The sequence below is a fragment of the Cervus canadensis genome, chromosome 4, assembly GCF_019320065.1.
Source record: "Cervus canadensis isolate Bull #8, Minnesota chromosome 4, ASM1932006v1, whole genome shotgun sequence".
NCBI classification, from domain to species: Eukaryota; Metazoa; Chordata; class Mammalia; order Artiodactyla; family Cervidae; genus Cervus; species Cervus canadensis.
Genome location: NC_057389.1, coordinates 49,439,530 through 49,449,034, shown reverse-complemented (window position 1 = coordinate 49,449,034; position 9,505 = coordinate 49,439,530). Strand labels below are relative to the sequence as shown.

Sequence of the window (9,505 nt, the reverse complement as noted above, 5' to 3'; positions counted from 1 at the left end):
CATTTCTAAACATATACCTTAGCTCTTGTTTTCTTTTTTCCATATGATTTCTTATTCTTGAAATAATGGCTATCACTTTATGTGTCTCTGATTTTCTAATAACTCTAGGAAGCCTGGTCATGACCACCTCCTCTCTGCCATGCCTTCTTCACCCTACTCAGAGGAATGTGCTCTTTTCTGCGCTCCCCTTGTATTTGTCTATAACTTTAGTCAGGTTGCTTTCTTCTTGTTTTGATTGTGAATGTCTATTACTCGTCTTTAAATTTCTAGGATCAAAGTTCCTGGAACCAGTAGGTTTCACCCAGTAAGTGTTTGAGAAAAGAATGATGAATGTAGCTGTATGAATCTATCTTTGTTGTCACTTCATTTCAGCATTTAGTAATACTTGCAATAATTGGTGTTCAATTATTATGTTAGAGTGAAGGAAGCAACTTTTACTAATTAGCATTTGTAAAATCAGAAAGATGTTTATATGCTTCTGTGTGCAAGCCATTGTTCTATGTGTGGAGATACTAGAGTGAAAAAAGATCCATGAGCTTATATCCTAGTGTATATGTATTTGTCTATATGATTGTATATATTTCATAGTTGGGAAATATACAAGTAAATAATTATGTAAGAAAGATAATTTAGATGTTGAAAAGCATTATGAAAGCAATAAAGCACACTGATCTGAGTTGGGGTGGAGGTATTTTGAATTGACAGGGAAATCTTCACTGAGCAGGTAGTATTTGAACTGATATTTCTTAAGAACAAAAAAAGAAAGAAAGATACTAGCTATTTAAGTTTCTTGGCCAGGAGTCTTCCATTTGGAGGAAACAATAAGAGCAGGAGCCATAAGGTAAAGAGTACTTGATGTATTTGAGAGAAGCAAGAGAATGGTATTTATGCCCCATCACTGAAATCCATCTGTGAAATACTTGTTAAAATAAAAATGTTAAGTAAGAATCATCATGTATGTTTTGCCTAACAGCAAGGGGTTGAAGAAAATAGCCCCTAATTCACATTCATAGGGAATATCAAGGGTTTTTAATTCAGTGACCATTAGGAGTATGCTCTCTTAGTCCAATAAATTCCTCGACCTTAAAATCCCTCACATTAGCATTTTTATTTTCTTAGTAGTTGTGACACCAAGCGTTATTAATATTGTGCACAAATTACACAGGTTACTGCCTGATGGAAGCTTTCTTGTCCCAAGGCTCTGCTGGGAACAGGTTCATATATGCAAATTGCTAGAAAATGACTTGCTCACAACTATTACTGATTGCTGATGAGAGCAAATTCTGGGTGTAATACATATAATTCATTTTATTCTGCCTAAACATTTCAGGCTATTGTTCCTGTCTAAAAAAGGCAGGAAATAAGCTTCTTTGGTTTCTGATGTCTCTAATCACTGGGGACATAGATTATACAATCAGGGTGGAGAATCTGGCTGGCTGCCAAATGTATAGGTACTCAGAAGCATGCATATGGATCTACTTATAAATACAGCTTGTAGAACATCCACAGTGGTAAACTCTTGTTAACACATTCCCTGCAGACTTGGCAGATTCATTCATCATGAAGTTATCAGGCACCCTTCTGCTTATGATCAGTGTGGCCTATTTGTTCATCTTGGCAGGTGAGTACTATACACACACATACACAGACACACACACAGGATGGAATTCTGGTCAATGTTAGCAGTCATGATGTGATGTTTTTGTTTATGATGATGATGACGGTGATAAGGATGGTTATTGATGGCGACCACCCATAATGCTATTAATTTAGAGGAAACTTACAATTTATCACTATAACACTATGAATTATGATACTATGATGCTATTATGAATACTATGATAATATTATGAATTATCACTATAATACTATGTAAGAGATAGTGTCATCTACTTGCAAAAACAATGTTATAATCCATAGGATGAGATGGCCTGTCCTAGACCAAATGCACCTCAAATGCCTAATCTAAAAGTTCCAGGCCAGGAATTCCCTGGAAGTGGTTAGGGTTCTGTGCTCATACTGCCAAGGGCCTGGGTGCAACCCCTGGTCAGGGAACTAGTATCCCACAAGTCAAGCAGTGAGGTCAAGGGGGAACAAAAAAAATAGAAGTTCCAGGCCAGTTGCAAACTAGCAAATCATAATTAAGAGCATAAGATTTCAAATAAGTTTCATTCTTCAATGAAACAACTTATATTGAAATTATAAGAGAAATTATTACATAAAGTCACCTTCAAGAAATTCTTACCTAAAGAGCTTCAGCTACTGAAATGTTCCTGAGATGCTTCCATTTTACTGAAAACTGAGGCATTCTTAATTAGCCTCTAGGTATGCAAAGAAGAAAGAGAGAATGAGGGGAAGAGCCCAAGAGTAGGATTTTAATATTTGGCCTCTAACCTTCATTGTGCTACTATCTTTTTTTTAATATTGAGCAACCTACTTCTTTTCTCTGGCTACTGTTCATCATATGAAAATAGAGTTGTGACCCTTATGTGCTCTAAGACTCGTTTCAATAAAAGGTTATGGTTATGTACATTGTCTTTAGAATCTAAGACCTGGGCTTGCTTTCTGGCTCTATCATTTACAAGGTACATGCCCTCAGATGAGTTATTTGCCCCAGGTTGCAATTTCCTCAGATTTAACACAGAACTATTAGTATGACTTAATATATGTAAGATTTAATACAGTACTTGAAATATAGAAATCCCTTAGTACTTGGTAGATACTATTAGTGGAAATAGGGTCAATTATATGATTTTTTTTCAATGTTCTCCAAATTATTTTGTATTTTATTGTTACATTAGCTCTTTTTTGGCCAATTGTCTTGATTATCCTTTAACGGTTTATAGATTTTGGAATTTTCAACTTCTTTCTGGTTAAATATATGCCACTTTGACATATATTCTTGCCTTCCTTTCTTAAGTTAAAGCCTGGTTGTAAGGTAAACATTAAAGAAGTGAATATAATTAAGTAAAAGCCACACATATCATAAATAGCAAATGTAGTGAAAAGAGCTTTGTACTGGTTGTTTGTAACCTGGCCTCTGGTTCAGCTGTGTAGTTAACAAGCTGTGTGTCCTGAAGAAGCTTTCTGTCCTTCTCTGGGCCTTAGTTCTTCATCCTAAATATGGCAGTTATAATCTTAGAAGGTCTCTGTGGATCATTTTAACTCTAACACACTGATTCTGGAATCTGCCTGTCCTGTTGTGCCTTACCAGTTTGTTCTCTCCTTGCAGAGGCTGTGAGCCAAGGGGGCTACCAGGTATGTATTTCTCACTCTTAGGGGCCCTCTACTATCACAAAGAGGCTGTCTTACAACAAAGGTGATTTTGAGTTGGGAAGTACTGTGACTATTTCATTAAGGTCTTCTGAGTTCATTTGGTTGCTCTGGTGAGAAGGTGGGATGACAGCATGATATCCTTATTTAGAAAAAAAAGTCATTATTAGTGCAGATGCCTTTTCCTTAACAGTAGAAAACCACTTAAAAATTACTTCCCATTTTCTTCAGATGAGCCAGATGTCACATTTCCAAAGAAATAGTATGTACACAGTTAAAGCCTCTAAAATAATACATTGCTTATAAAAATATGGGATGAATATCATTTATTTTCTAAATAAGGAAAATTTTGAGAGTGAAAGTAGTATTTACACAGTTTTATAGAGAAGACATAAACTGAGACTATTCAGCCAACTCAGAACATGCGGTTACTCTAGATCTGAGTACCTTGTTCAGAAGTCTCTACGAATGCTTCATGAAATGCATTCCTGTTTCCTGCACATACATATTAGATCTTCCGATTGAACCAGGATGTCTAGGGAGGGATGCTGAGGCCTAGGAATCTATATTTTAAGAAGCCCCTAACATTAAAATTGTAGAATCACCGCTCTATATCTTAATAAACACACTTAGGTATGGACAGAGAGTACTTGCCAGACTCACAGATACTAAATCCTTTGGTATTTTGGAGTGTGTATTAGTCGCTGAGTCATGTCCAACTCTTTGCAATCCCATGGACTGCAGCCTGCCAGGTTCCTTCATCCATGGGATTCTCCAGGCAAGAATACTGGAGTGGGCTGCCCTTTCTTTCTCCATTTCCTTCTCTTCTTTGTGTACATATGGACAGGTGGCTTGGTTGGCAACTAGTAATCACAGAATCTACACTACTGAGAGAATAATTTGTAATAATAGGGTCTATAATCATAAGAAATAGTTGTATATCTTAAATTTTTTAAAAATGTAGTCAGAGTTTCCTTTTTGAAATATGAGTTTTGAGAAAGAACATTCAGGTTTATAATCCAGCCCTATTACTCAATAAATGTCTGATCATTGGTAACTTACTTCACCTTTCTGTGCCTCAGTTTCTTTATCTATAAAACTCAGCTAATAAAGTACTCAATTCAATACTACATGAGCTAATTTATATACAGCCCATAAGACTGTTCAGTGTAAATACTAAATAAAAATTAACTATTATTAAATTTTTATTTTAATGATTTAATCCTAATAACTAAGTCACATTTATCCAATTCTAGTTTTCTAATTAAAGAGTAAATATTTTAAATGAAATATTTATAAAGAGATATAAAGAGAAACAACTCTAGAACTTAAAAAAAAATTAATTTATTCAACAAACATCCTCCACACCAATTCCAAAAAATTCTAACATTTTAACTTTATTCACATGACTCTCTTAACTTCAAAATCATAGATAATTTTCAAATGCCAATAAGATAATATCCAAATTCCCTAGCCTGGCTTTCATGTCCCTTATCAATCTATTGGCTGTCTCCTTGTGCAGCCTCATTCATTCTCTACCACCCTGTGATCCAATTCTTTGACCACACTAAATAGCCTATTGTTTCTAGCATACCAAGACCTCTCATATGCCTTGGTTAAGGCTATTTTAACATTCTGAAAGACCATTACCAGTCACACCACTGTGAAAAGTGTGCTCATGCTCTCATTTAGAAGGACCTTCATATCCTCCTTCATGCGGAAATCTCCTGAGAACAAAATCAATTTTGCTCTATCATCCCTATGAATGATTTACTAAGATCTCATCTGTATTTTTACTGGATTTTACTGATATACTAAATTCAACATTTATCATATTATGCTATCCATCACAGATAGCCTTCTCTCTTAGAAAGTAAGCTCCTTAGGGCCAGAGAAGTGTTTTCTGTCTTGTTCGGATCCTAGGTCTTTAAACGTGGCACAGCTTCAATAAAAATCTCACCTAATAAATGGATAGATGATTGAATGGATAAATCAATGGATTGATAGCTGAAGAGATGGATTTAAGAACGAGTGAAAGATTCAACAAATGTTAGAATGTACAAGATAATAACAGATGTGATATATAGTATTTCTACCTTCTGAAAACTAGCCACCTACAAGAATTTTGAGATAAGGTTATATAATCTATATATCTTATCTAAAAATTTAGTTGAAGATGGAGGTCTAAATTAACTCTTGGATTCTTTTATGTTTTTAAAAAATATTTTCATTTTGAAAAGTAGCCCAAAGAAATATTACATACTATGTATCTTTCATGCAGCTCACATTACATAACTTTGGTACAGTCATCAAAATCAGGAAATGAACACTGATACAGAACTGTACACCTAACTTGTTAACCTGAAATCCTGTTCAAACTTCACTAGCTACCCCAGAAATATCATATGATTCTCTTGTTGTAGGATCTAATCTGAGACCATATATAGTTTTTTGTCTGCTCAGTCTCTCTTCAACTCTAAGCAACAGCTACTTTCTTGAGGCAAAATTCAGTTGTAAGATTTTAATTAGAAATTTGACAAGACTACTTTGGAATTTCTAGTTACTGGCACAAAGTAGGCATTCAATATTTGTTGAGTAAAAAGTAAAGAAATAAAATTGATTTCTCCATGGAACCATACAAAAGGGAATTATAAAGGAAACTAAGCAACAAAAAAGAGAAAAAAAAGTATGAAAATTAAATCATGCTGAATAAAAGAAAATACAGAAGAGAATGTACTATCTTTAGAAATTAACTTCTGGTAAAGCATATCCCCTCTTTCATACCAAAATAAACTTTCTGGGGCTTCCCAGGTGACTCAGTGGTAAAGAATTTGCCTGCCAATGCAGGAGACATGAGTTTGCTCCCTAGGTCAGGAAGATCCCCTGGAAGAGGAAATGACAACACATTGCAGTATTCTTGCCTAGAAAATCCCATGGAAAGAGGAGCCTAGAGGGCTACAGTCCATGGGGTCACAGAGTTGGACATGAGCGAGCGACTGAGCACACACACATGTAAACTTTTCAAATCAGAAATTATTTTGGAAAAGAAAATGTTTAAAAAAGACAAATTTGGTCTTGCTTAAACTGTACTATATGAAATATACAGAGTTTTTTAAAAAAATGTCTTACCAATTCACAGACAATTCAATTTCACTTAAATCTTTAATCTACTGTGCTTTGATACAACCTAGAAGTTGATTCTTAATGCCTTCTATTCCATGTGGTGACATCAGAAAGCATAAAAGTAACAAGTCAGTTCCTTAATCCATGACAATTTAGAAAGTCATGCTATTAGAGTTGATGAGACTCTTCTTAACTTTGATTCTTCTGATGTTTAAGGCGAGAAAACTAACAGTTACATTTTGTTCTCTTTACCATATGAGGAAAATTATATTCTGGGAGGCAGGTGGAGTTACATATTTTCATGTTGAACTTTTAAGTCTAGAAATATATCTGAAATATTACTGAGATTAAATAATAACTTTATAAACTGCATTACTGTCAGGAACTTCTTGAGAGGAGGGACTTAGTATGCAAAATTAGGTTCTTGGAAAAATGGGTTCATGATAGATAAAGAAGCAAACTGGAAAATCACAACGTAATGGTATGAAAGTGATGTGAAAGTGAACGTTGCTCAGTCATGTCCGACTCTCTGTGACCCCACGGACTATACAGTCCATGGAATTTTCCAGCCCAGAATACTGGAGTGGGTAGCCTTTCCCTTCTCCAGGAGATCTTCCCAACCCAGGGATCGAACCCAGGGTTCCTGTTTTGCAGGTGGATTCTTTACCAGCTGAGCCACAAATGTAATGGTATATCTAGGTTTTAATTCTGTCCCCATGTCATGTGAAATGTTGGAAGAATGTCTTCCAAAAGGAATTGAGCCTTAGTGTCCCCATCTGTAAAATTAGAGCATAGGAAATACTGCTTTTCAAAGAAATGCCCTTCAGCTAAACCGAAAGCAAAATCTCAACAGGTAAAAGTAACACCAGATAAACACAGACTTTCTTTGCTTGAAGTAAGGGTAATGAAAGCAGAATAAAAAAGATGGCTACTAAAGTCTGTCCTTTATTCCCGTGAGGAAAATCTGTGAGCAGATTTTCTTTCATTCTACCTATGAAGTTGTGTAATTATATAAAAACACTTTCACACTATTCAACAAAGTTCCATGAGTTTCCTATTATAGTCAAGGCCTAAAGGAAATAGAAATATGAAAAAAAAAATCCCAGAAGTTTTACTTGATAAATGCATCAAAAGTCTTTAAAAAGGCAAATTAAAAACAGAGGGTTTTTTTTACTTCTAGAAATGGAGCCTAAGGAAAGAACTGAAAATGCATTTATACAGATATTCCTAGCAATATAGATTGCATTAGCAAACAATATGGAAACAAACAAACAAGGAAAAAGAAAAAACATGGAAACAAACCAAATGTTTCCAAATAGGGAATTGAATAATAATTAATATAGTATATAGTAACTATTCAAAATGGTAATATAGAATGTATATTGATGCAGAAAGATACTGAAATAATATTTCAAGTTTAAACCATTTTATAAAATGCTATCAATGGTAATGAGACTTGGGAAAAATATATAAACAGAGAAGATGTCAGGAAAGGTACTATCAATAGTGAAAGTTTCTGGATAGTGTTCTATCCATGATTTAAATCTATCCCTTTTGTGCTGCTCTGTATTTTTAACGGTTCTATTATACCATGCATTGTATGATAGGTAGTTACAGAGATAGCTAATGAAGCAATTATAGAACTATGATTATATGCACATATATTTTATTATGCCTTACTCCTAAGAGTCTGCATTAAACCCGGGTCTCCTGCATTGCTGGCAGATTCTTTACTGTCTGAGCCACCATAGAAGTGCAAAGTAAAACAAAAATAAGTAAACAAAAGCAAATATAAATAAAAATATTAATAACATTTGTGTACTACTAAAGGTTGATGTCAGATAATAAACTTGTAGACATTTGGAAACAGAAGCAATCTTTTTTCGCCTGAGGATTATCAGGAAAATTTCAGAGTATGAGATGGTATTTGAGAGGTGTTATTTCATATTATTAAAGAATGACATAAAAGAGAAAATTTATTGCAGGAGGAAAGAGTAGTATAGTGCTGGGAAAAAAAGCAAAATGTTTTCACAGGTTATTAATGGCCAATTTGGCTAGCTTAGTGGGTTCCCATATGGTCAGAATGATATAACGGCTAAGAGTATAGGCTCTAGAGTTAAACTGTCCTTGTTTGAATCCTGGTTTTACAAGGATTCAATAATAAGATAATGATAATAATAATAAGAGTTTAGTAATAATAAGATAAGAACTTTTAAAATGGATTTATAAGCATAAATAGAATATTTTTGTTATCACTTGAGAGAGGTAGTGATGTCAATGCCATTATTCATGAAATTAAAAAAGAACTTTTTAATCACAGGCTTTTTGCAGCAATTATGAGAAAACAGCTACAAATGGAAAACCCTGTCCCAAGATTAACAAACCAGTATGCGGCACTGATGGACAAACTTACCACAACCTCTGTGAATTCTGCAGAGCAGCTAAGTAAGCACCTGAAAGCTGTCTTTGGAATAGCATCTTTGGTTTAGGTCAATGGGGTATAAGTCAGGGAAGTTATTTATTAAGCCTTTTATTATGCTAAGTATTTTACAGATAGTTCTTATTTAAAATAAAGCAATATTATTAGCCTCAGACCTAGAAAGCTTAAGTATCATTTCCCAATTCATTTATACTGGGCTTAACCCACATCTACCACACTTCACTGTGAGCAGTATCTCTATTCTTTCAGGGAAAGAAATGGGAAGCTCAATTTCAAACATGAAGGAAAATGTTGATTCGCCTGATGCTGCAAAGCTGGAAGTGCCTACAATTCGCCTTTTGCATCAGAAGATTCTGTCTCTGTTTATCCAGTCTCCACTGCTGTGTATTTCCCATCAGTTATTTTGCATAAAGAAAGCACTTTCAATAAAGTTACCTCGGCAGACTGACTACATTGATGTTCTTTTCAGCTAACAATGGAGCCACCTTTATTTGATTTAGACTAACTGCTAGACTGCCTTAGTACAAAATGATACAATTTGAAAACAAACCACAGGACAGAAATTATCATCACACTTTTCAAATCCAGAATTCTCCAACCAGTACTCTGAGTCTCAATTCTTCAAAATTTATGCAGATGAACTCAAGGACAAGAAAGCTCAATCCAAGA

General features: G+C 34.6%; 1 long non-coding RNA gene across 1 annotated transcript; it reads left to right on the top strand.

Annotated features, from left to right (window-relative positions):
• The first annotated feature begins 3,224 nt into the window (after positions 1-3,224).
• On the top strand, positions 3,225-9,284 carry LOC122439405. Its single transcript, XR_006268853.1, has 3 exons — positions 3,225-3,258; positions 8,717-8,841; positions 9,086-9,284. It is a non-coding gene; the product is annotated as an uncharacterized LOC122439405 (long non-coding RNA).
• The last annotated feature ends 221 nt before the right edge of the window (positions 9,285-9,505 follow it).